The sequence below is a fragment of the Dermacentor andersoni genome, chromosome 1 (genome assembly GCF_023375885.2).
Source record: "Dermacentor andersoni chromosome 1, qqDerAnde1_hic_scaffold, whole genome shotgun sequence".
NCBI classification, from domain to species: Eukaryota; Metazoa; Arthropoda; class Arachnida; order Ixodida; family Ixodidae; genus Dermacentor; species Dermacentor andersoni.
The window spans coordinates 33964426-33989608 of record NC_092814.1 but is presented as its reverse complement, the minus strand read 5'-3'; the positions used below and the strand labels follow the sequence as shown (position 1 = coordinate 33989608).

Below are 25183 nucleotides of genomic sequence, written 5' to 3'. Positions count from 1 at the left end.
GACTTTCGTTCTGATTCTGATCCTCCACCTTTACTTTTACTGCACTGTAGATATATGCCGATATTGTCTGACTGAGCACGAAGAATGCTGTTTGCACCCATTTTGGTAAAATATAACTTTGTGCCACCTACGCGATTATAATAATGGAAACATACACACTTATGCTAATAGTTCAACAACTTCGTCAGGATCAACATCCGCATTTGTAATTCCATCACTCGGAATACATCAAAATTTCCGCCTTTCAAATGGGACATCATCTATGATAGCAGAGGCTCATGCAAATACAATTGGCCGCTGATTTCATTCAAGCGCAGGAGAAACCTGCTGTGTGGTCTATTCTGACATACTCAAAGTCGGCTCTTTGATGCTTGCAGCTCTTTTGCCCGCGTGATGTAGAGTTGAGGAGGACTTCGGGATGAAAACTTGGGAGGTTTATTTACATTATTTACAGTGAGAGTCAATTAACGGTCTTACAGTCATTACGGGCCGGCAGCAACTCGGACGCTACGGCCCGTGGCAAGAAGCTCGAAAGAGATCAATCAAGGAATGCTCTCGGAATGCTCTCTTGCTGCTCCCGGTCTGCGTCTTTTTAGCCCTTCGATGTCTCGAAGACACGTCACGTTCGGCCAATGGGCGAGCCCGCACAGGTGACGCCATTTTCGGCCAATCGGCGAGCCCGCTCGGGTGTCGTCATTTCCGGCCAATGGTAGGCGCCCGTGCGATGGTGTCACACCCGGCGGAGAGGGTCGCTGTTCCTGTGTTTGTCCGAGGGCTTTCTTCTCCCTGCGGTCTTGCCTTGCTGACTTGCAATACGCCGTCACAATAGATGGATAGGGGCGACGCCGCCAGGTTTTCACGGCGCATTACAGCCGTCTTGCTTCGGGACCCACTTTACCCGCAACAGTGCCAGGCTCTCGCTTCACTTTCGGGAAGAGCCAAGCAGTGAATAGCTCCACCGGCGGCACACGAAGTGGGGTCCGCCAACTTGTTTGCACGTGCCGTGCCTCAGGAATGTGGTATCCGTGCTTCTGCGCTCCTTAATTAGCTGTGGTGCGATTCGATGTGGTCTGGAGAACTCGAAGTAGGCTCAGGAAACGGTCCCGTATCTAACAGTGATCAAAACGCAATGATGATTTATCAGATTCCACTGAAAATAGCTGCAGCTGCATCGTCAGGTCTTTAATCGAAGCTGCAATGGATTCCTGATCATGGTGTGTATCGCAAAAAGCACTGACATCAACAAACTGGCTATGGAGAAGCACATCATTCCGCTTTTGTCGCATTAACTCGTTTCACGAGGGCTGATAACATTAGAAGAAAACAATTGTGCAAGTTTATACCACAAATTTATCGATTTGATGCCAATTCTCTTAGCAGTCCTCTGTGTAAGGTTAACCCCCACCTGCAGTTCCCGATTTCTGCAGGTGCTGGCCGTGATTCATCGTATCAGGTTAGAAGTCGCGTGTACAGGTAGCTTATCCTTTCGTGTACGTTGTTCAACGATACCTTGATGCACTTGCGACCGTTCACGGAAACACGTTCTCTAAACTGTCGCAAGTTTGAACTGCAAATATGTGCTTTGAGGGCAACAGTGAATCGCCCTGCGATAGTCCTTTCGTCATAGAAATGCTGCTTGGGCTGCGGGGTAACGCGTCATTGCAAAGACAACCTTCGCTACTGCATGTTACTTTGGATCTTTATATAAGCACTTATTATGTCGTTGGCCTTCTGTGCTGAAGGTGATCTTGTATCTAGTTATTTATTCTTATTATGTCGTTGTCTGTTTACTTATTCATTTTGTAATTATCGATTGTTTTGATTTATTGACTTGGATTTAATTGCAGAACGTGCAGAATGTTCCGTTTTGTTGCTGCTTTTTTTACTATGTGAACTGTTTAAACATGGTTACGAAATGTGCTTTATTGTCGTAATGCTTTCTATATCACCCTATATTGTCATCCTTTGATCATTGAACAACTTATTGTTTGTGGAGAAGCCGGCGACTTGATAGTTTCCAACGATTGCACTTTCATCTAACTGAATCACTCGCTTTGTTGCAGAAATTGCACAGCAAGATCTGATTTTATGGTCTGATAGTTCAATATAACATTTGCCGTTGTTACTTGCCCGGTTTGGCTAGTGAAATAAAAAAAAATGCAAATTTATTTTCAGAAACATCGCATCTTCTACCAGTTAATGGAAGCCAATCTGGAAGGCGATGCATGCTTTGCTCTTCTGCCGACTCGAAATCGATTAGTTTACCTTGTTGCAGGACGTCGTAGCCGCCATGTTTTGGACGTCACTCACTGCGAGGGGTGCTGACAAAAGCAACTTCACATTTTCTAACCAGGAAAGTAACAGCGCCAAACTGAACGAGCGGGACAATAAAATGCGATAAGGCTGCAAAATCTGAGCAATACCAAAGCAGTGGCAAGCGTGAAATATATAAAAAAAAGGGGTTTTAAATGTAAATATACGTCACTGTATTATATAGTGCTACGCGGCGTGGGGCATCTCTGGACGCTGCAGGCGCCCACGTCTCTCACCGCTCACAAACGCATGACAAAATTTTTGCGACTTCCCCCCCCCCCCCCCACTTCCCCTTTTTGGTTGAGATTGGCGGGCGGACCCTCCTCCTTGACGAACGCAGCAGCTCCCGGTAGGCGTGTACGTGATTGCTCGATTAATTGATTCTCTTGCCAGAGGGAAAACAGTTGAGAAGCCTGTTCTTTGGAGAGTCCTTGGCGGAAGGCGCTGGGATTATTTGTCATTTTATGACGTCGGTTGTGTGCCCTTGATGAGATTATCCGTGCTCTGTAGTTCTTAAGTTTTCGCGCCTAGAATGACGAAAAATCATCCTGAAGCATGCATAGACACAGGGCGCCAAGCACAATGCCTCAACACCTCGCACGTTCGTCTTCAGACAGACTGTTCAAACGGCGACATTCTTCCAAAGAACACGCCGGTCACTTCAAGTGCCACTCCAGTGTTTAGTATTGCTGCGATTCAACCCTCGCTATGCGCACCGGCTGCCTCATACAGCTTCCAGAGGCACGAAATGACAAATTCCAGCGGAAGATTGACCTTTCGGTTTCTTTTCGGAAAGGTCCGTTCACTTAAACATGCATTGTACGGACACCACTACACCACTTCCCTTAAGGCGATTGAAAACAACTGCTGCTTGTTTTGTTCGTTGCGTTGTCGTCCGGAAAAGTTGGTAACTGGTTTCCCGCGCAGTCGCAGGGATGAGCGCAACGCTGGCCTCCGTGGCTTCCTTTTTTGTTTTCGCCGGCGCAGCTGGATCCCGTGCGCTGGGCACCCGCGGCTTTGTGCGTCGCGCGCGATGAGCCGGCGCCAAGCGGCATTCCAGCTGAATCCCCCTACCTTCTCGTTTGACGTTCGCGCGCGCCCGTCAATTTGGGGCCCCTCGATCAGCCTGCGGGGGCCTCGCCGCGCAGTTTCCTCCCCGACAACGAACTGGCCGTAGGGGCGCGGCCGTGAGCGACACGCCTTGCCTACCCAGCAAGCGCTCGCACATCCACGGCACTCTGACCGCCGAGCGCGCTGTTTTCGCCGGCGCGAGAAAAGAGGTCGAGGTAGGCCGCGTCACTCGCAGGGCGGCAAAATAGCGTCACTGCCAGTGCACGCGGCGCGTAATCGAGTCCGGCCCGTGCGAACACCAAGCCGCTCCCGGCTGTGATTAGGGCTGAGACAGCGCCGTTGGTCTCATTTCGCAGCAATCCGCTGGCGAAGGACCGAGGGCGGCACGGTAACAACGCGAGCTGCGTCGCATTGAGACGATGGCGCCTCACGTTTGCTGTATTTCTGATCTGGGTCCGTCGGCGTTTGCTTTTGCGAATGCATGCATGCATAAATTTGACTTGCCAACCTCCGAGTACCTTTGCGGCGGCCGCCGCGTGCATTTGTGCCTGCTTCGCTTGCAACCTGCATTGTGCAAGTGTCCAAATAATTTCCCGCTGCCTGAGACGGAGGCTCTTCGCGCAGCCCTTATGAGAAGACTGAATCGCTCCACTGATGTATTAGCAGTAAGGCCCTCTTTTCTGACCGGCGTGTCACCAACCCCATTTTTTCCCTTCCTTTTGGTAGATACAACAATTTTGGGGAGGTTTTCTTACGACGTCAACGATTTCCACTTTACCCTGGTTGGCCGGCAGCAAGAAAGGCGAAGACGTCGGCCGTATGGGCGATTCGCGCGCCGCACGTGCATCCGGCGTCTGCACGCGGTCGGCCAAAGAGGCGACCGTCGTCGTTGCCGGCGCCCGCATGAGCGCGGGGGCGGGCGCCGCCGTTGCGGTGTGCGCGTTTCGGGCAATCTGTCATGCCCCACGCACTCGGCGGGTTTCATGCCTGCAGCTGCGCAGTGTAGATGCGCGCGCACGTGACGACACGCCCCGCCGAGAGGCCGACGTATGCGCATTTCCTGGCTTCTCCGGCAGGAGCTGAATGAGAGTTCGCGTTTTATAGAAATCGAACTGAACAAACTTCACTATGTGCACTCTATAAATTGAAGTAATCAGAATAAATGAAGGTCTCGAAATTGCACACTAGGTTATGCGGGACGCCGGACTTGAGGGCTTCGCATTTCTTTAAATCACGTGCATAGGATGACCTTCCTTTGCTTTTCACTTTGGCTTGAAATTTATGCTCACATTTACGGTATGGATCCAAGACTAGCCACATGGGTTAAAGATCCAGATAATACTGTCAATCGTATTGTATTACACTATGCGGGAATGAAGATTTTTCTTCTTCCGTTCGGATTGATTCTGACCACTTGGGGTTCTTTAACGTGCACCCAAAACACGGCACACGAACGTTTTTGCATTCAGTCCCCGTCGAAAAGCGACCGGCGCGACAGGAAATCGGACCTTCGACCTTTCGCTCGGCCGCGCAACGCCATAGCCCCTGAACCACCGTGGCGGACGAACGCAACACGAAGATTGCTTTAGGTCTAAAAGTTTCACGACTTTCTGATAGTCTCTGTTTAACTTTCAGTGTCACTGCTTCAAACATTGGTTTCGGTTTCCGTATTTCAAGTCGCATAGAAATACAAGTGTGCGTGTGTATATTCTTCCTTCGTCAGCCGTATGTCGCGAGCAGTAACGATGCGAAGTACTCGAACCTGTAGCCATGTTACAGGCGTGGTAGATGCGATTGTTCACTAAACCAAACTTTTTATCCTAGTATACTACGCGTTCCCATGCTTTTTTTATTTCATTTAATCTTCTTATTCAGTTCACTATAGCGTATTTATACAGATGTATATACAGACTGCTCACGGTAACGCGCAGATTCAGCAGTTTTGACGTAACTGTGTAGTGGGTACAATGTGACCGTTAGCAGATTGTGTGTCGCGCAGCTGGCATCTGAAGGGCAGTAACCATTTAGCTGCGCTGCGTAGTGCGGTGAACAAGTGCTCCCGCGAACTTGTGTCGATGACCCTGGTTAGAAAACGGCAGTGCAATGAGGTTAAAATGGTTGCCAACAACGCGTTTCCTTTACTGTGTGTGTGTGCGTGTGTGTGAGCCCTCATCCTCCTCCAAGTAGAGAGCCCGCCTCCTCCAAAAGGGCGGGTCATCTACAATGACGTCGAACTATGACGTCGAGTGGAGTGCATATAAGCAGCGATTGTCGGCTGCTAGTGTGTGCTCGTTGTCGTGCTCGAAATGTACTCGTGAGCTGTGTGCTCGTAAGCTGTTTGCTGTATGCTCGTCTTGCGGGCTCCATTTGGGAGTCACGCTAGACTGTCGATGTATCTCATGTTCAACTGTAAATAACATGTAAATAAATCCTGCTCTCCTAAGTCCCGACGAAGAGTCAAGTTCCTTCCTACAGCTACGACTGCCGAATCCTACATCTGAATGGCAGCGGCGAGATCGTCCGACGAATCTTAATGTTGAATTCCAATGGCGGAGTCGGAGCAAGTTTTTCTGCTCGTTTCGGAGCAAGTTTGTTCCAATGGCAGAGTGAGGGCGGGAGTAAGGTGTTCCAATGAGAGAGTCGGAGGGGATTCAGAGCGGGAGTCAGTCCGTGGAGCAGAAAAAGATGCTCCGCCAAAATCGGCGGAGTGGACCGGAACCCTGCGTGACGTATTTCCTTTAGCACGTTTGTCTGCTAGGAGGCGCCACCGGTCATGACTCGCGAGGAAGCAAAAGCTGCTGCACGCTTGGCGAGATATCCATTTCGCACTTTTAAAAGAAAACTACAGGTGAACGGCGCTGAAGAGACAAGTGACCGGTGCAGCGGTGCTGGGAGCAAACAGCGGAATGAAATGACAACACGCAAGGTATCCTGGGTAACTCGGTGATAGAACTTCCGCTTCCGCCTTGCTCCGGCGGCGCAGGTTGTGTTCCACTCGCGGATCTGGAGGCGTTGCTCTGCGCCAGAGTCCAGTGCTCGCTCGCGGAGTCCGTCGGCTGCTCCGACTCCGCCATTGGAATTCAACATAACAACGCCCAGCGCTGCCTACTCCGGATCGGTCCTCATCTGGCCCTCAGAAGCTCTCAGTGGCGAGACGAGTGCTAGCATTATTTGTCAGAGTTCTTGAACAGAACAAAAGCTACAGGAGACTGCCTACACTTCAGAGTCTCGCTGTGGTCACGCGCTGTAGTTTCGTCTCTTTCGTCAGAGGCTGTGCGTCACGTTTGGAAGTGGCAGATGGAAAAATATCGGGCGCTGTCGGCACAAGCATAGTAGAGGTTGTGAGTTCTGTGCATGCTAGGGACTGCCGTGTCGCAGCCGCAGCGAGTCACTCAAACCATAATTAACAGAAAGAGCGGGAAACGGGGCAATAAGTCTGTTCAAGAAAGTAAGCAGTGTTTCACAGCATTTATTGATTTATCCTGCGATGTCGAACCTGAAAAATAGCCACCTTGCATGAAAGGCTGCTATTAGTAGGAGTGCACTTAAGAAAAAGAAAAGGCACCCTGTTTCACATTGCGTACTGCATTTCATCCCCCAGTTCTAATTATTTGAATGCATCATCACATTTTGTTGCGATAGCAGTTACATGGACACTCCTAGCAAATTTCTGTCGCCGCCGTCGCCGTGATGCTCCGTACAAAGTCCAACTGCGATAGTGTTGCGATCGCGCGCCGTTTGCTGTAGGTTGCGAAGGAAGGCTTGCGAGGATGAGCCGCATCAAGCCGAGGTGGCTTGATGCGGCGGCGTGTTCTCGCGCGCTCAAGGGAGAAAGGCGGGGAGGGGTGCGCACCGTCATCGCACGCGCGCAAGGGGAGAGCGGGGAGATGTGTACGCGATAGAAAGGGGAAGGGGCGGGCTAGCGCGTATCTCCTCTTAGAAGACATGTCATCATCATCATCAATATGATGATGATTATGACGTGCACACGTTACAGAAAAAAAGTGTAAATGATTACAGTTACTAATTACTGTCCCATGAAAGTAATTGAGAAATCACTCAATAGTAATCGGTTACTAGTACGTTACTTTCCTCCATGCTTCAATAAAAATCAATGAAAAGAAATGGACATGGGCAGGACATGTAATGAGGAGGGAAGATAACCGATGGTCATTAAGGGTTACGGACTGGATTCCAAGGGAAGGGAAGCGTAGCAGGGGACGGCAGAAAGTTAGGTGGGCGGATGATATTAAGAAGTTTGCAGGGACAACATGGCCACAATTAGCACATGACCAAGGTAGTTGTAGAAGTATGGGAGAGGCCTTTGCCCTGCAGTGGGCGTAACCAGGCTGACGATGATGATAATATGAGGAAACAAATGCTGAGGCTCCGGGTTTGCCTGTCGTAACATGCACATTCGCTTCTCGAAGCTGCGTCGCCTGTCACAGCTTGTCTCGTCAAAAAAGTAACTGGTTACCGAAAAAATGTAATTGAACTACAGTGAGCTTTACCGAGAAGACAAAGTAATCGTTAAATTGCAAGATTACCAAAAATGTAATTGATTACAAGTAAATAATTTCGTGTAATTCGTTACGTACAAACCTGCCCCTTAGGCACCTGGTGCAGGATGAGTTCGGACCAGTAACGCCTTCGTGCGGCGGCGGTGCGAATGTAATGGGGCGTGATGGCCGGGTCGGGCGCAGCAGGCGTTGCCGCCAGCGACGTTGGTTGAATGCGCTCGTTGATTCTTCTGTTTTATGCGAAGCATATTACTAGAGCTCAACCCAGCTCCTCAGGCGCGGCGGTGTCGCCTTCAATACCACGTGACACCGTGACGTCACGACAGAGGAGAAACGGGGCTCCAACTCGCGCCGTCGCTCGCGGCGTCGCGGCGGTATATAAGCAGCTGCGCTTTTTCTAGGTGGCTTTGGCTCAACTCCTGCAAGGTGGGCTGGGTGGGAATCGAACCAGGGTCTTCGGAGTGTGAGACGGAGACGCTACCACTGAGCCACGAGTACGATGCTTCGAAGCGGTACAAAAGCGCCTCTAGTGAATGCGGTGTTGCCTTAGAAACGAGCTGTTTCTAAGGCTCAGGCGTGCGTCGCTTGCTCAGGCGCACATTTCGTTGCCGCGCCGAACGCTGCGTTGCTCGACGCTCACCGCGTCCAATGCGGGGCGCGTAGTCGCTGAGCCGTAGCCAGTGGCGTAGCCAGAAATATCGTTCGGGGGGGGCTCACAATGCAGCTCGGCTTCCTCTTAAGAGGAAACATTAGGTCGAATGCTCCTATCCAAATACATGTAGAAGGAGAATTCGTTTTTCTCAGCAACCACTTCACCAAATTTGATGAGGTTTATTGCATTTAAAAGAAAAACTTAAATTCTAGTGATTGCTTGTTTCGAATTTTCGATTTAGGTCGTCAATAGTTTATTGAAAAGTGGCAAAAATCGAAAATTTTCAGAGAACGAAACAATGAAGTTTACAACTTTGTAAATCAGCAATGAAAATTGGTGTCACAATTCTGTGAATTACACATAATAGTGCATCTACAGCGGACAAAATTGATGTTACACATGAGACTCAAAAAATTAAGTATTATGGAAAGACGGCTTTTGCAGAACCCTTGTACATAACATAACCAATTCACATAATATACAAATAGACATATCGAATTTGTCTGCCTTGAATGGTGTAATGGATACCGTTTACAGAACCGCGATATTTGTTCTTGATGCAGAACTATTAATTTGTAAACTTCGTGCTTCTATTTTTTTTTTTTTGAAGTTTCAAATTTTTCAAAATATCTTAAACAAAGTTCGGGCCCTAAATCGAAATTCCGCTTCCAACAGACACTAGAATTTAACTTACTCTCTCAATTGCAACAAATTTCAATAAAAGCGATTCAGGAGTCATCTCAGAAAAGCGTTTCTGCGTTTTACATGTATTTGAATAGGCCGCGTCGGAGTTGGGTCCGAGCTAAAGCATCCTCTTAAACAATTTGTCTAGGGATCAAATACATGAATAATAACTGCATTGCCATTGCCAAAGATGCTGCAAACTAATTCTTGAACGCTACGCACTGTCAATACAAGTAAAATATGTTTTTTTTTCATAAAATATTATACTCGTATGTGCCAAAATTGTGCCCAACATAACTGATGTCAATGCTTACATGTTTTTTGTCTATTTATTAAGTAAAGAAAATATCACACGAACTTTAGAACTACATCAGTTCGAAACCAGCAAAGCAGTGCATGCCGCTGATATGAAAAATGTAAAGGCCATGTAATGAACAAGTTGAGGACAAATATTTCATGAAACTTTGTCATTCAAGATCCTTGTTTACATTCTTGTACATATGCAACGGCCTGTGAAAAATCTCAATGACGCTGTCATTTGTTCCAATGTATTACGCAGGGATGTATTACGCAAGAGCAGCTGTCATCGGTCGTGTATCGTGAGTAATTGCACCAAATCATAGTCGCCGCAGAGATCACGTATAAAAAGCAGGAGTCCTGCAGAATATACGAAGGCGAGTAAAATGAAAGTGAGCCAATGCGAATATATGACAAACGGGGTACTTTATTTAAAGGTAGCCTCCATAAGCATTTAGACATTTGTCCCATTGACTAACGAGTCGCGTAATTACCGTCTCATAAAGCTCCTTGGGTTGTTGCTTCAAAACATCAGTTACTGACTTTCACGGCATCGTGCGAGACGAATCTGGTTCCCTTGAGCTGTTTTTTTTTTTATTTCGGTTGCCCCAAAATGTGGAAGTCGCAAGGCGACAGGTCTGAGCTGTATGGCGGATGTTGCAGCGTTTCCCACTTGAACTTTGCCAGTTTTGTATTAATGGTGTTAGGCTGCTGAGGCCAAGGTCGCGGGATCGAATCCCGGCCACGGTGGCCGCATTTCGATGGGGGCGAAGCGAAAACACCCGTGTACTTAAGTGCACGTTAAAGAACCCCAGGTGGTCGAAATTTCCGGAGACCTCCACTAAGGCGTGCCTCATATTCAGAAAGTGGTTTTGGCACGTAAAACTCCATAATTTGATTTTAATTTTTCTTAAGTTTTGTATTAACCTCATCAGCGACGTGGGGACGGGAATTGTCGTGGAACAAGATGACCCCATTCGTCAATTTTTCACGTAGTTTGCTCTTGACTGCGACACGCAGCCGATCCGGCGTTCCACAATATCGGAAACAATTGATAGTCTCTCAAGATTTAGCAAATTCTATCAGTAATGGCCCCTGGTGATCGAAAAATAAAAGTCAACTACACCTTTCCGGCGGTAATGACGGCCTTTGCTTTCATTGGGGGTGGTGAATTCGAGTGTTTCCATTGTAAGCTTTGCCGTCGTGTTTCAGGAGCGTAGTAGTGGCATGATGATTCGTCTCCGATCACAATTGCAGACAAGAAATCGTCACCCTTATTGTGATACCGGATCAGATGAGTAAAGGCAGCGCCGAACTTCTCCGTATTCTGGCGGTGGTTCAAAATCTTGGGCATCCATTGCGCACACAAGAGCCGATAACAGAGATGTTTATGAATTATGGCGTGAACGGTGACGGTGAACCGAATCGTGACTGATGTTCACACGCTCTGCCAGTTCATCGATGCTTATCCTCCGTTCTTGTGTCATCAGCTCATCAACCTTTGCAATTTTGTTAGGGGTAACTGCACGATGGCTTTGGTCTGGTCTGGGATCGTCTTTGCAACTTTCACGTCCTTCTTTGAACCGTTTGTTCTAACGCTTCATAGTGGCCAATGAAATGCAATGTTCAATGTACACGGCAGCCATACGGTGATTAATTTCTTTTTGGGAAACACCTTCAGCTGTCAAAAACCTCACGGCACCACGCTGCTCAACTTCTGGAGCATCCATTACGACACGCAACCCTGTTCAACCCAGTTTATGAGCGCATTAAAGAACATTTAACCTCACACCTGCGTGTCACTTTTGTAAATGAGAGATGCCTGTGTGCTAGGCGCAGGCCTTGCAGATAATGAAGAGAACCATAATTGCGCAGGGTGGGTAGGCTCACTTTCATTTGACTCACCCTCAAACATTAGAAATGCGAAGATACAATGAAATATACAAATGCAAAGATATAGCTTGATAAAAGGCAAAAAAGTGCCACTGGAAACAAAGTTCACTGCACGTATGAACAAAACCTCGCAACAAGAAATCTAAACATACGTATAAGTCTCCAATAAATGTACGTATCTAAGAAAAAGTCACGCTGTATAATGGCTCAAACAAGGCAAATAAACCATGTTGCGCAATCACAGATTCACAGAATCCTAGATCCCTCCCCATCCACTCCCCCCGATGTATCGCGCGAGACGGAAAGCGGCGCGCTTGCTCCTCACTTTTCTCCCTTGCGCACATAAGACTGAGCCAGCATCGTCGGCTCATCCATACCCCCTCACCCCCCACACGTTTTCGCTCGCACATACAGCATGCGGCGCGTGGTCACGATGTTATCGCCCTTGGACTTTATGCGGAATATGAGGGCGACGGTGACCGCAGAAATGCGCCTAGAGTGTCCACATAATTGCTATCGAAATAATATAGTAAGATTATCCGGCAGCTGAAGTGTCCCATGGCCCATTACTTTCCGCAAAAGTAACAAAATAGAACTTTCACCATGCGACAATTTGCTGCGCCGCAACAAATTTTTTTTTTCCTTTTGTGGGGCGGGGGCACCGTAATGAAAAAAAAAAACGCAATGGAAAGTATGTTGGTCACAATCGAATGCCTACACTGGGCAACTAATGTCGCTATTAAAGGAATATAGAAGAAAACACGAGACGCTTGGTCCAGCAAGAACCATGCGCATACTGCTCGTTATCCTACACCGGCGAGACAAGACTTTCTGGAGAGGTTGCGCTCAAGCGAACGCGGTGCAATCCGTCGAGTCCCCACAGTGATGGCGGCTAGTGACCCTTGTTTCTTTTTCTCGTCTGCTAGCTAGAAAGCGTCCAAAACTCTGCCAGGCGAAAATGCACTCGGCCAGAGAAAACCGAAACCGCACCGAAGTGCGCCTCGCGGTGGTCGGGGCAACACGAGAAAAACGCGTGCGCTCTGGCTGGCTCTGGCAGCCCGCGGGTAAGGGAACGAGAACAAAAAAAATTGAAGAGGCTCAATGTGTCCTCGCGATTAAACGTCAAAGTAGAAAAAAATAAATAAGAACGTAATTACTTTGGCTGGCTTTAGTGTCTTCACTGGATGCTTTCGCGCAGCTGAAAAAAAAAATGTTGATATACGTTTATGTGACATGACGGCACGAATAAACCACCACAACGCTTCGTCTCATCGGGCCTCGCTTCGGAATTTGCCAACTTGTCTGATAGTGTGTTGATTTGGCTTGTCTCGTTGTATGGCCCGATGTACGACTTTGGAAAAGTTAATGAACCTCTGGCGTCAAATATTTATGGGAAGATTAAACTTACAAAGTTCCGCAATTGAAAATCGAAAGCACACGTTTGGAGATGTCAATGCACCTTTCACATCAAAAGTTTATGAGAACTAGACGTCCTTGAAACTTTGTGCTCTGATGGGGCTGCTTGCGTTGTGCGACTCCCGGTGCATGGGCGTTGCCGCGAAATCCAGCCCGAGTTCGCAATTTTTGCGGTGAAATGGCTTTTCGAGCGTGAAAAAGACGTTCTAGACAAAATCCATAATGATTTCCGGCGCCGGGGGTTGCTTTTGGCCGGCGGTGCATGGACAGCACGAAAAAATTTCGGGGGGGGGGGGGCTCAAGCCCCATAAGCCCCCCCCCCCCCCCCCCCCTGGCTACGCCCCTGGCCGTAGCCCATTGTCTTACACCCCTTGGCGGGTCGACGGGAACGCTGTCGCGTTCCACTCTTCAAGGCGAAGCAGAGTAACGCATGAGTTGTTTCTTCTACTAGCCGAACCAAATATAGCCAAGCAACAGCAGTTCACCAGGCTAAACAGTGGTTCAACAACTAAAATAAAGGCTAGTATGCTTCGCATCCTGGGCTTAACCTTAGCTAAGCCACAGCCATTTTTTTCGTTGACGAAATACCACGTGAAATCAAATCGTTCAAACATATTGCGTTCTGGAGCGCCGCTCGTAGCCTGTCTCCCATGCAAGCGACATCGCGGCGGTGGTCGCAATGGCTGAGCAGCACCGCAGCACGAGGCAGGTGTTTCTGTGGGCGCAGTAGCGACCGTACCAGAGCCCGGGCCGCATATATTGAAGATGTAGAAGGCAGAGCGTCTTAGCAACCGCGGTTTAACGCAGGTGGCTGAAAGGCTGCCGGTGACGATGACTGACTCAGCACCAGCGCCGCTGGCGCGTGAAAGTCTGTCCGACGTACGTACCTTCAGAGACAGTTCTGACTGTTGTTGTAGAAGCCGCGGGGCGTGGTAGCGCTGAACTTACCGTCACAAGTTGGCGGCTGGACGTAATTATATTCAATCATGTTTTTTAATAATTGTAACAACATGTCATTATTTCGCATTATTGGCGGCGTCTCCAGGACACCAAAGCGGCAACGGAGACACCAAAGCTAGAATCCGGACTGCTTCGTGGGTTGGGGCTCGCCGAGACCTGCGCGTGCCAGGGGTGTTTAACATCGGCTGTGCCAATTTTTTATGCGAAGACCCCCTGGCACGCTTCGGCCTCCGCGTCCCCAACCCACGGGCCGCCCTGCTTCCAGCTTTGATCCCCCTGCTCCCCCTTGGGTGCCCTGGAGATCTAGCGCCGCCTGCTTTATTATAACCTCAGGTGCTCTCCTGAGGCCTCCGTTTGCCGGTTGCATGTGCCCTCCTGGAGCAGTGCTCGTAAAAAATCTAAGCTATCGTCCCGACGAAAAAAAGCGACTTGCGGCTCGTACAACACCAGTCAGAACCTTGCCCCTTCAGACACAGCGATCATCAAATGGGTCGCCCGTGCCCACTGCCTCACCGCGCGGGCTGCAGCCAGCGGTTGAGCGTAACCAACTCAACCCCCAGATTTTCTCTCTCACGCCCGCTCTTACTCGCGCCTGCGCACAAATGGCTGGCGATCCCTCAAATGAACGTCTCGTCACTGCGGCACGCAGACGCAGCTTCGTTTCAAATGCTCCGTTTTGGCGCGACACCTGCATCGGGAATGCACAGTGTCGCTTGCGGTACAGTGTACTTGCGGAAACCGCCCGTGAGCCGCGGGTTTCAGCGGTCTGCGCCTTGCTCCACATTTCTGTGTTTTGGCGCGCTTGAGCTGGGGGTTCCATCGGTGTATTCAGTTGGTGCTCCACTTTCGCGCTTGTAAACCTCGCAGAAAGTAAAAATACTCTTTGTCGAACTGCTAGTACAACTTTCTTATTGACATTTATGTCTCTTTTAGCTTTTGATAGGCAACTGCTTAAAAGTCTGGCTAAGTACATGCTCACAGTAGTCACATGGAAGCAAAGGAAAGGGTTGATTCGTATTTCCGCGATTTGGGCTTGAATCGCGTGCACGTCTGCCAACGGCTGTTGTTTTCGAATACTGCAAGGCGTTCGGGCGCCATCTTGGTCACCTGGACGCAAGAGCCCTATGGACGGCTTTCAAAGAAACTCGCGTCAATTTTCGCCTCTTGGCATTCGAGTATATATAAAAAGGCGGCGGCCCTATTAGAGCTCGGGGTACGTGACCTTCTAACTGAAGAAAAACAAAACTACGAACACGCTAGCTGTTCATAGTTTTTCTTCAGTTATAAAAGGTCACGTACCCCGAGCTCTACAAGGGCCGCCGCCTTTCTGTACTCGAATGCCAAGAGGCGAAAAGTGACGCGAGCTTCTTTGAAAGCCGTCCATAGGCCTCTTGCATCCAGGTGACCGAGGTGGTGCCCGAACGCCTAACAAAAAACGCTTACATGCGCTGCGAACGAAAAGTATGGACTGCCGTTTTGTCCCGTCTGTCCGAACCCCTATGGGGTCACCATCGGGGGAAATAAAAATGCAAGAAGAAGAAAACAGCACGTGCGGACAATCTGGCTCCATAGAATGGAACTCGAAAACGACACATGGAAACAAGCGGCACTTTTGAGGTATCAAAGGAGATGGCTGATTCGAGCTACGCCGACTTTTACTTTATGGAAGTATGCGTCACTTGCGACGACGAGTACCTTTAGCTTCAGTCGGTAATTTCTTCCCAAAGAATCCTCCTCCTATCTTTGTTAAAAATTAAATTATGGGGTTTTACGTGCCAAAACCACTTTCTGATTATGAGACACGCCGTAGTGGAGGACTCCGGAAATTTTGACCACCTGGGGTTCTTTAACGTGCACCTAAATCTAAGTACACGGGTGTTTTCGCATTTCGCCCCCATCGAAATGCGGCCGCCGTGGCCGGGATTCGATCCCGCGAACTCGTGCTCAGCAGCCCAACACCATAGCCACTGAGCAACCACGGCGGGTTCCTATCTTTGTTGCCAAAATCCTACATCCTAGCATCCCGAACAAGTGGACACCGCACAACTTGAGTGATGAACAGCTTGGTGAAGACCACGCGAGACATCGCAAACTGGCAGCGGACATCGTCTGCTACAAATGTCGAACCGTCTGCTCGAGCGGGCGAGGTCCCCGCGGCGCCCGCGTCGGGCGTTGCTTCGTCAAAAATATTTTCGAACCACCCATACCCAGGCCCTCCATGTCGCGCGAGGAAGTTGCTGAACTAATTGAATTTGTCAACCTAAAATACGTAGAAAAATCGTAAAGTACGATTTACACACAACCTACGGACATGATAGCGTCGCGTTGTAATTTGACTATACGAGAAAACATACTTCTCTCACGCGAAAACTCAGAGGCGTTCAGCGTTTCTACCATGCATAGACCGGCCACAGCCTCCGCCATTTGCTCGCGCCGGCGCATGAGTATCTTGGAGGCCATAGAGCGGCGCGCTCGGTTCCTTGCAATACCTCCAGATCGCGCTAGCCTTCGCCGCATCGCGGCCCACGCAAGAGGCCGCGTTTACCAGAAAGCCCGCCTTCGTGCATAGCGTTCGTGGCCAGCATTTCCTGGTAAACATTAAGCGGAGACCACACGTACGTCTGCGGACGCGCGCAAGCTCGCGTCTACGCGTCCTGCGCCTGCCGCGTCTCGTGAGGAATGGCGGTTTCAATCCACAAAGACGCGCGACAGCGCGCTCACTGGGCTCAGTCACAGACGCCTTGGCAGACGCCGCTTCGTGCTTTGTTATGACAGTGTTTCAAAATGCTTCGATATCCATAAATGTAATTGTTATATTTTTATAGCTGTTAGATCAGCACAAAAAAATATGAAAGAAGCACTTTCTTGTATGATATAAATCTGCTTCACCGAGAGTTGATTGTACCGCGCTGTAGCTGCGTAGCCAGGCGCGCTGACACGAAGCAGCCAAAGCGGGCGATAACAGGGAGGAGCTGTTCCCCGAGATCACGCCGCGTTTCGACGCCTACGAGCCATGCCGCATCGTTTGCACATGCTCGGGCGCGCGTCCGCAAGAGTACCTGTGATCTGGGCTTTACATCGCTACGCGACGCGGAAAGGTCTGAAATTTCAATCTGAACGCGGTTTCCCGTTGCCTCGCGGCGACCGCGCTCCAAGCCGGACGGCGACGTACACGAGTCCCAGCACCTACGTACTCGTGTTCGCAGTGTGACGTCAGTCATCGAGACACGTGACTTAGACAATTATTCAAGGTAACATCTGTTATTTGTGTGATCTGTTGCTTGAATTCACGAATTGAAGTTTAGAGAAATAATAAGACACACAAACGGAATGTCTGCCTGGTTTTGTTTTACTTCGCACTGAAGCGAGAGATGTACTTCCGCTTCGTCTGCTTGTTCCCACGGTAGTGCAGTCACGTGCGCAGATACAGAAACTATGCCATTTTCTACCGTGTTCCAGCGCGTGATCATGCTCTGCGATCCGCTTGTGTCTGCCTCAGTATTCGTGTAGCACTGAATTATACCGCTAGTCATGTGTCCTCGTGCACAGCGCGCAAATTCATGCGCTGCGCGAAACGAGACAATCACAACAGCTCGCGCGCGACGCCGTCAGCAAAAGTGCGCAGCGCCGCAAAAAAAAAGCGAGGAGAAAAAAAAATGAAGCCGGGGCCCGTGACGTATACGTCACGCAATCTTCGAGGTCCGGTATGGGAGAACGCCGGGAAGGAATTTCGCTTGCGAAGGCTAGACGGGGCGAGTGGAAAAAGTGTCTCGCTTGGCAGTGGAGCTCGCCTGCTGAAATCATGGGTTCGCGGCACTGAAATTACTATCTCGGCTATTAATGAGCCGGTTTGAAAACATTTTGCTGCAGAGCGCTTCCTAGAGACACGTAACAACTTGCAGCATATAACCAAAATTTGCTATGGGGCCTGGTGAGGGACCCTTTAAGCGCGTCCAATAAATATTTCCATCGATCGTGATCGCAGCGGCGCGCCCGGCTCGGAAAACTGGTATTGGGAAATGAGGCTTGCGAACGCGCAGCGCAGCGGGGATGAAATTTGGCGAGCGAAGAGAGCGCGAGGAGGAAAGCGGAGGAGGAGGGTGCAGCGGAAGCATGATGAAAGCGGCGGAAGCCACTGTGATGCACCACCAGACGGCGCTCACATCCGCGCATCTGCACCTGTTTTGGTTTGGATTTTGTGGCGAATGGACGTGCTTTTCGGGGCTCCGTGGCGGCGACGAAATCATAAGTTTTTGTGCATGCTTTGAGCTTGCTTCTGTTTCTTATTTGCTGATTTTTTGCTTTTAAATAGTAATTGGACGGTTTTTCTTTCTCTTTCTTTTTTTGTCTCACGTATTTCGGGTGCGCGGGTGTGTTTCGTGCACATTTGGTTTTGCAGGATTGTTAGAGCGTCCTTTCGCGCCACGTGCTTCAACACGTGCAGCCGGTTGGGACGTTGAGTGTTTGTAGTCTTTAAATAGTAGCTTGGAGGTGGCAAGATTAGTAGCTATTAGGTGGTTTTACTGTGCGCGTTTTTGGTAGGAAAGTGAGAGCGTGGTCGCGTGGTTGAGCGCGTGCGAGAGCGTGTCATACCTTCGGTCTCAGCGGCATTGATTGCTTTTGAAATAGTGCTGAGAGTTGCTTTGCGACATTTTGAGGATTTGGATCCTGTGCGTATCGGTTCTTGCTAAAAGGCACGTGCTCTGCATTGATATAGTGGTATAGTATTGTAGTATTTGCATCAGTAGTAGCATTATTATAATATTATAATATTTGCAAAAAGCCGTGGAATACATGGCGAGAAAGCCGAGAAAGCAGGCAGTGCGCGAAGGATCCCTCAAGGCAGATCAGGATACGGATGAGAATGGAGAGGGCATCGAACCAACCGGCACACAATATGATGTCGATACTAGGCTGCAGAAAATGGAGGCTTCCAGGAAGAGCTTGTCAAACAGGTGCAAGAGCTCAAAAATGAGCTAAACAGGGAGCGTGATGCACGGAAGGTAGTTGAAAAGACACTTGAAGCAGCCGAGAAATAGCTGAACAGGGCCGCCATTGTGAACGAGAATGTGCGTGACAATGGAACGCAGACCTCCGACGTGACAGCCGAGGGAGTGTCACCAGGGTACGTGGAATTCGTGCAGCGTGTTGAAGGGTTAGCTGGAAAAATAAGGAAGCTCTGGTGAAAGCAGTGGAACAATCTTTAAAGGATTGACAAATACCAGACAGTTGGCGACAAAGTAGAATGAATTTAATTTATAAAGGTAAGGGGCAGGAAGATAGAATTCACTCGTATAGACCGTTGTCCATTACATCCGTAATATACAGGCTAGCAATGCAGGCAATCAAATTAAAGCTTCAAGCTTGGGTAGAGAATAATGGCATTTTGGGAGAACTTCAGGATGGCTTCAGAATAGGTAGGCGTTTAGATGATAACTTATTTGCTCTTACTCACTGTATTGAAATATCAAAAGTAGAAAGCAGACCGTTATATGTGGCTTTTTTAGACATTACAGGAGCCTACGACAACGTAGACCGCAAAATTTTGTGGGGTATTCTTTCGCACCACAGCTAATTGAGAAGCGCAGAACCACGGATGCCACATTCCAGAGGCGCGCACGGGCAAACAAGTTGAAGGCCCCCACTTCGTACGCCGCCGGTTGGGCTATTCAATGCTTGACTCTCCCAGAAAGCGAAGGGATAGCCCGGCACTGTTCCAGGTAACGTGAGGCCCGAAGCAAGACGGCTGTGATGTACCGGGAAGGCCTGGCAGCGTCGCCCCGGCCGCCTTTGAAGAGGGCCCTCGGACAATTGGGGCCCAAGCGTCGTCCCCGTTCTCTCGTTGTAACGACGCATTGCAAGTCAGCAAGGCAAGACCGCAGGGAGCCGCCGGGTGTGACACCATCGCACGGGCGCCTTCCATTGGCTGAAAATGGCGTCATCTGAGCGGGCTCTCCCATTGGCCGAGCATGACGCGTCTTCCAGACATCGAAGGGCTTAAAAGAGAGACCGGGAGCAGCAAGAAGAGCATTCTAGAGGATTCCAGAGCATCCCTTGATTCATCTCTCTCGAACTTCTTGCGACGGGCCGCAGCGTCCGAGTTGCTGCCGGCCCGTAATGACTGTACGACTGTTACTTGACTCTCACTGTACATAATGTAAAATAAACCTCCCAAGTGTTTCATCCCAAAGTCCTCCTCAACTCCTACAACTGGCGCCAGCGGTGGGATTTCCTCCAACCCCTACAAGGCTTAGGTGACGATTGTCTACAGCTTTTGAGAGAGATTTACCTAGAAAATACCGTTTGCGTTGAATGGGAGGGGATGAGAAGCTAGGAGAAAGTTCATATCAACAAGGGACTGAGACAGGCGTGCCCTTTATCCCCGCTGCTGTTTATGATGTACATGGTGAGGATGGAGAGGGCGCTAGAAGGAAGTAATATCGGGTTTAATCCCTCATACAAACAGGCGGGTACAGTAGTAGAGCAGCAGCTCCCAGGTTTATTTTATGCGGATGACATTGTGTTGCTAGTTAACCAGCAAAGTGATTTGCAACGTCTGGCTAATATCTGTGGACAGGAAGGCAACAATGTAGGTTTTAAATTTAGTCTTAGAAAATCAGGTGTTATGGTATTCAATGAAAACAGTGAACAGACAGTGGAGATACAGGGCCAGGAAATACCTCGGGTAACAGAATATAAATACCTTGGTATATGGATAAACGAGGGCAACAGTGTAAGAGTTGAGGAGGACGTCGGGATGAAAATTTGGGAGGTTTATTTACATTATTTACAGTGAGCGTCAATTAACAGTAGTAAAGTCACTACGGGCCGGCAGCAACTCGGACGCTGCGGCCCGTCGCAAGAAGTTCGAAAGAGATGCATCCAGGAATGCTCTAGGAATGCTCTCCTGCTGCTCCCGGTCTGCGTCTTTTAAGCCCTTCGGTGTCGCGAAGACACGTCACGTTCGGCCGATGGGAGAGCCCGCTCAGGTGACGCCATTTTCGGCCAATCGGCGAGCCCGCTCGGGTGTCGTCATTTTCGGCCAATGGTAGGCGCCCGTGCAATGGTGTCACACCCGGCGGAGAGGGTCGCTGTTCCTGTGTTTGTCCGAGGGCTTTCTTCTCCCTGCGGTCTTGCCTTGCTGACTTGCAATGCGCCGTCACCATAGAGGGCAGGGGGCGACGCCGCCAGGTTGTCACGGCGCATTACAGCCGTCTTGCTTCGGGACCCACTTTACCCGGAACAGTGCCAGGCTCTCTCTTCGCTTTCGGGAAGAGCCAAGCAGTGAATAGCTCCACCGGCTGCACACGAAGTGGGGTCCGCCAACTTGTTTGCTCGTGCCGCGCCTAGGGAATGTGGCATCCGTGCTTCTTCGCTCCTCAATTAGCTGTGGTGCGATTCGATGTGGTCTGGTGAACTCGAAGTAGGCTCAGGAAACGGCCCCGTATCTAACAACAGATATATGGAAACACAGGAAAAAACAATAACAGCGAAGGGGAAGAGAAATGCAGCCATAATGAAGCACAGAGCGCTATGGGGATACAATAGGTACGAGGTCATCCGAGGTATGTGGAAAGGTGTAATGGTTCCAGGGCTTACTTTTGGAAATGCGGTTGTTTGCTTTAAATAAGGGGTACAATGCGGACTCGATGGGGCCAAAGGTCAGTGGGTCGCCTCGCATTGGGCGCTCACGGGAAGGCTACAAATGAAGCTGTGCAGGGTGATATGGGCTGGACTAGTTTTGAAGTGAGGGAAGAGAGAGAGAGAGAAAACAAGGATAGGAAAGGCAGGGAGGTCAACCAGAACAGCATCCGGTTTGCTGCCCTACACTGGGAGTGGGGGAAAGGGGAATAGAAAGAGGAAGAAAGGGAGAGAGTACGCACTGAGTACGTGTGGGAGGGACACCATACACAAGGACACTATAAACGGTCTCTTAAGCCGGTGCACTTCAAGTACTGCACTAGTGCACGAATCGCTTTTCGAGCCAGTGACGGGTGTGGCCACGGTCCGAGTATCTTTGACTCGGTGAACGGTCTCGAGTCCAGTCGGTGTAAAGTAGCCCGCAGAGAGAGGCGTTGGACATCGTAGCGAGGGTAGGTACACAATAGGTGCTCGATGGTCTCCTCGCACCCACAGGAGTCGCACATCGGGCTCTCGGCCATTCCCATACGGTAGGAGTATGCGTTCGTGAACGCCACTCCCAGCCATAAGTGAGGGAAGCTCGCAGTAAAATTGAGTATGAAGAAGGCCTGAGGAATATGGAAGAAAGTAAATGGGCTGGGAGAGTGTTGAGTTATCTGTACAGGAAAAATATTGAGTCACAGTGGAGGAAAGGACTAGGAAGCTTACCAGCAAGTATGCGGCGTGTAGGGTGGGCAACACAGCAACAAAGACGGTCAAGCGGAAAGTCAGAGAGGCTGAAGTAATCTCATGGATGGCGGCAATGGAAAGGAAACCTGCCATGGGAGTAACTACTTAACAGGAAAGAACGAAATCAGGAAAGAAACAATTTATGATAACTCAAAGGGAAGCTTATTACTTTTCGAAGCGAGATCGGGATGCCTTAGAACACGCACCTATAAAGCGAGATATAAGAAGGAACAAGAAGCATGGGCTTGCTGCGGTAAAGCTAGGGAAACAATGGAGCATGTCTTATTAGAATCTGAAGACGTCTACCCAGCGGTCGATTTAGGCACCACCGGCCTCCTTGAAGCCCTTGGGTTCAGCGGGAGCAGTGGAAAAGTAATCATGTCTGGGCAATAGGCATTAGTAAGAGGCGATTGGAGGAATGGTGGACGAAAAGTAGGGAAACGACAAAAAACGGAGACGTACAAAAGCACAGTTAGCAATAGGGGATCAGAAAATTTGGGTGTGGGAGTTCATAGTGTTTATTCTTTCTATTTTTTTTTTATTGTTTAACTTAAGTAGGACATTAGGCAGTATAATAGCAAGAGCTTGGTGGCGCAACCCACCGCCCCGTTCCAAAGGGAACGCTCATAGCATCCATCCATTCATCCTGCCGTAGCGGTGGCACCAGCCGTGCACGCACGGGAAAGAAAGAAAAGAACAAGACACCTCGCTTTGGCGCCTAGCGTTCGCCGCAAGCGTTTCCCGGTAAAGATTACGGTTGCATAAGCTGTAGTTGCTGGGAAGCGGCAACTGTGGCTGGTCTCTGTATAGCGCCACGCGTTGTGGCTCTGCCAGTCGGTGCGGTGATCGGTGCGATGTCTCAATATATCGCGAGAACGCGACAAACAAATTTGTCATTATGTAATATAGTAATCATCGGTGAACTTTTTGAGTGCACGAACAGTTACTGAAGTATGACTGAAGCTGGTGAGGTCATTCAGCTCCTTTGATTTTTATCGCGGCCTCACCAGACGGAACGGCGGAAAGCCTGGAAATGCGCGGTCTGTAAGCATCCGTATACGTAGTAGCTCGAACGCATGGCCGCCGGCTATTATTGCGCCGACTGCTGGGGACACCGAGCCGATGCATCGGGGTGCACGGTGAAAGCGAGAGCCTTTGCGTCGCATTCTGTCTGCATTCGGTCCCACGGCGATCACTCAGCTCTCACCGTCGGCGCAAGAAAGCGCCGGCAGCCGCGCGCTCCGTGTATCGTGTTTCGTTCACTGAGCACTACATATATGTGGCGCTGCTTTGCTTTTGTGTTGTTCTAATAACATTAATAAAGGAGCCGTTCATACGCAAGAGCTTCGTGTTCCATGTGAATTGTGTGGCTTTGTCTCCGCAGGTGTGACGGCTCCGCAACTTGGGCACTGAAAGCCAGCACTCAGATTTGTAGTCGTCATTTTGCCGTCCTCTCAGTGGCTCAGTCTTTTTCTTTTTTTGTATCATTTCGTTCCTTGCGCCTCCCAGCTCTGGTTGCGTCTGGCACATGACTTTCTTTGCTGTGCATCCACGGCTAAAGCCTGTTTCACATGATACGATCTTCGTCGCACCGGAAGTGCGATTTCCGTTGCATGCGACAGAAATCGCAGTCGCAGTGCCGATCCTCCTCCCCTTTTCGACTGCGACCAACCGGTTGGTCGTACGTCGCACCGATCGCAGCGCTCGCTGCGACTTTCCGTTGAAATTGCGCCGAGAGCTATTTCAGGGTTTGTTTTGGGAAATGGCGTCTCGCTCAAAAAGTGCAATGCTTGGAGACGTGGATTGCCGAATCCGGTACGTGGCACCGAACCGTGAAAGGAGAATAGAACACTCGTACCGCATATTCCATTATCCCATTTCTATGCGTTCGTTGATATGCTACGTAGTAAATGAAGTACATATTCACGTTTGCTTCGTATGCCATAGATCTAGTACTTACTAAACACCTTTGCGAGTTGCCAATACTGCAAGGTGTTCGATCCCCACAAGACCAAATGGCATTTTGGCATGGCATGGCAAGAACTTTATTTTTGGTCTAGAGAAATTAGGGCCCGAGGGCAAAAGCCCCCAGGCTAAGTCGGTGGCTCCACCCACGTAGACACCGGTAGGCCAATGGCTTTCCCGGTGTCGTGAGCTCTCAGGACGGCCAGGAGTTGATCTTGGAGGACTTCGCTGCATATGCGCCGACTCCAGTCCTCCTCACTGTTGAGATCCGAAGCCTTTTGTTTGGGGGCACAGCCAGAACATATGATCAAATAGACACGGAGTGTGTCCACAACTTTTACATTTCGCGGGCAAATCCTGGTCAATTTTGTTAAGCACAAAAGGTGTGGGATAAGAATTAGTTTGAATCACTTTTAATGTCACTGCCTGAGCTCGGTTGAGCTTCTGATGGGGGGGGGGGGGGGGGGGACCTCCTGCCATCCCTATAGTGTGAGGTGATCTCGTGAAAATTACTAAGTGGGGGTCGTCAGAATTCTCTTAAGTGTTAAGTAGCGTACAGAGATCACGCGTACGGAGCAGTTTAGATAATTGCAACCTCGGCAAGCGCATATGACAAGACAGTTGAGTATACGGAGTTTGAACGTTGCTCTGAACGCGCGACCGTATAGTTGCATTCTTTTCCTTTCGCGCGTAAGTTTCCCGGTGCATCTTGAAAGGTTATCTTACCTCACCTGCTTAATAAAATTGGCATGTCAAACGTACAGGCCATTGCAATAAATTTTCTACGACAGCATATTTAAATCCGTGGCTTGATTAAACAGCGTCGTCAATTAGCCTTCAGATATTTTCTGCACATTAAGTTGTATCTCTTCTCTAATGGAACATCTTGTTTTTTTTTTCGTGCACAGAAACCAATAAACATTGAATATCTTGCGCACTTTGTATCCTTGCTGCCCCTGTATTAACCCTTGCTTTGACCGGTAATTAACTATACAGTTACGTAACATTATTGGCTTGCTATAGTGGCAGAGGGACGACGCAC

The 25183-nt window shown here is 49.5% G+C and overlaps 1 protein-coding gene and 1 long non-coding RNA gene across 4 annotated transcripts in view; one reads left to right on the top strand and one right to left on the bottom strand.

Annotated features, from left to right (window-relative positions):
- Ae2 (anion exchange protein Ae2) overlaps nt 1-25183 on the top strand; it is a 356548-nt gene that overhangs the window by 77250 nt on the left and 254115 nt on the right. The gene's annotated exons all lie outside the window — the stretch shown is intronic.
- LOC129380425 (uncharacterized) overlaps nt 1-25183 on the bottom strand; it is a 125531-nt gene that overhangs the window by 20917 nt on the left and 79431 nt on the right. The window contains exon 3 of one of the 3 annotated variants that reach the window (XR_011892446.1): nt 24201-24416. The exons of 1 other annotated variant lie outside the window; for it this stretch is intronic. This is a non-coding gene — a long non-coding RNA (uncharacterized lncRNA). Of the gene's footprint in view, nt 1-24200; nt 24417-25183 lie in introns of those variants that run through there. One more of the 3 variants, XR_008608435.1, reaches the window with a different exon arrangement.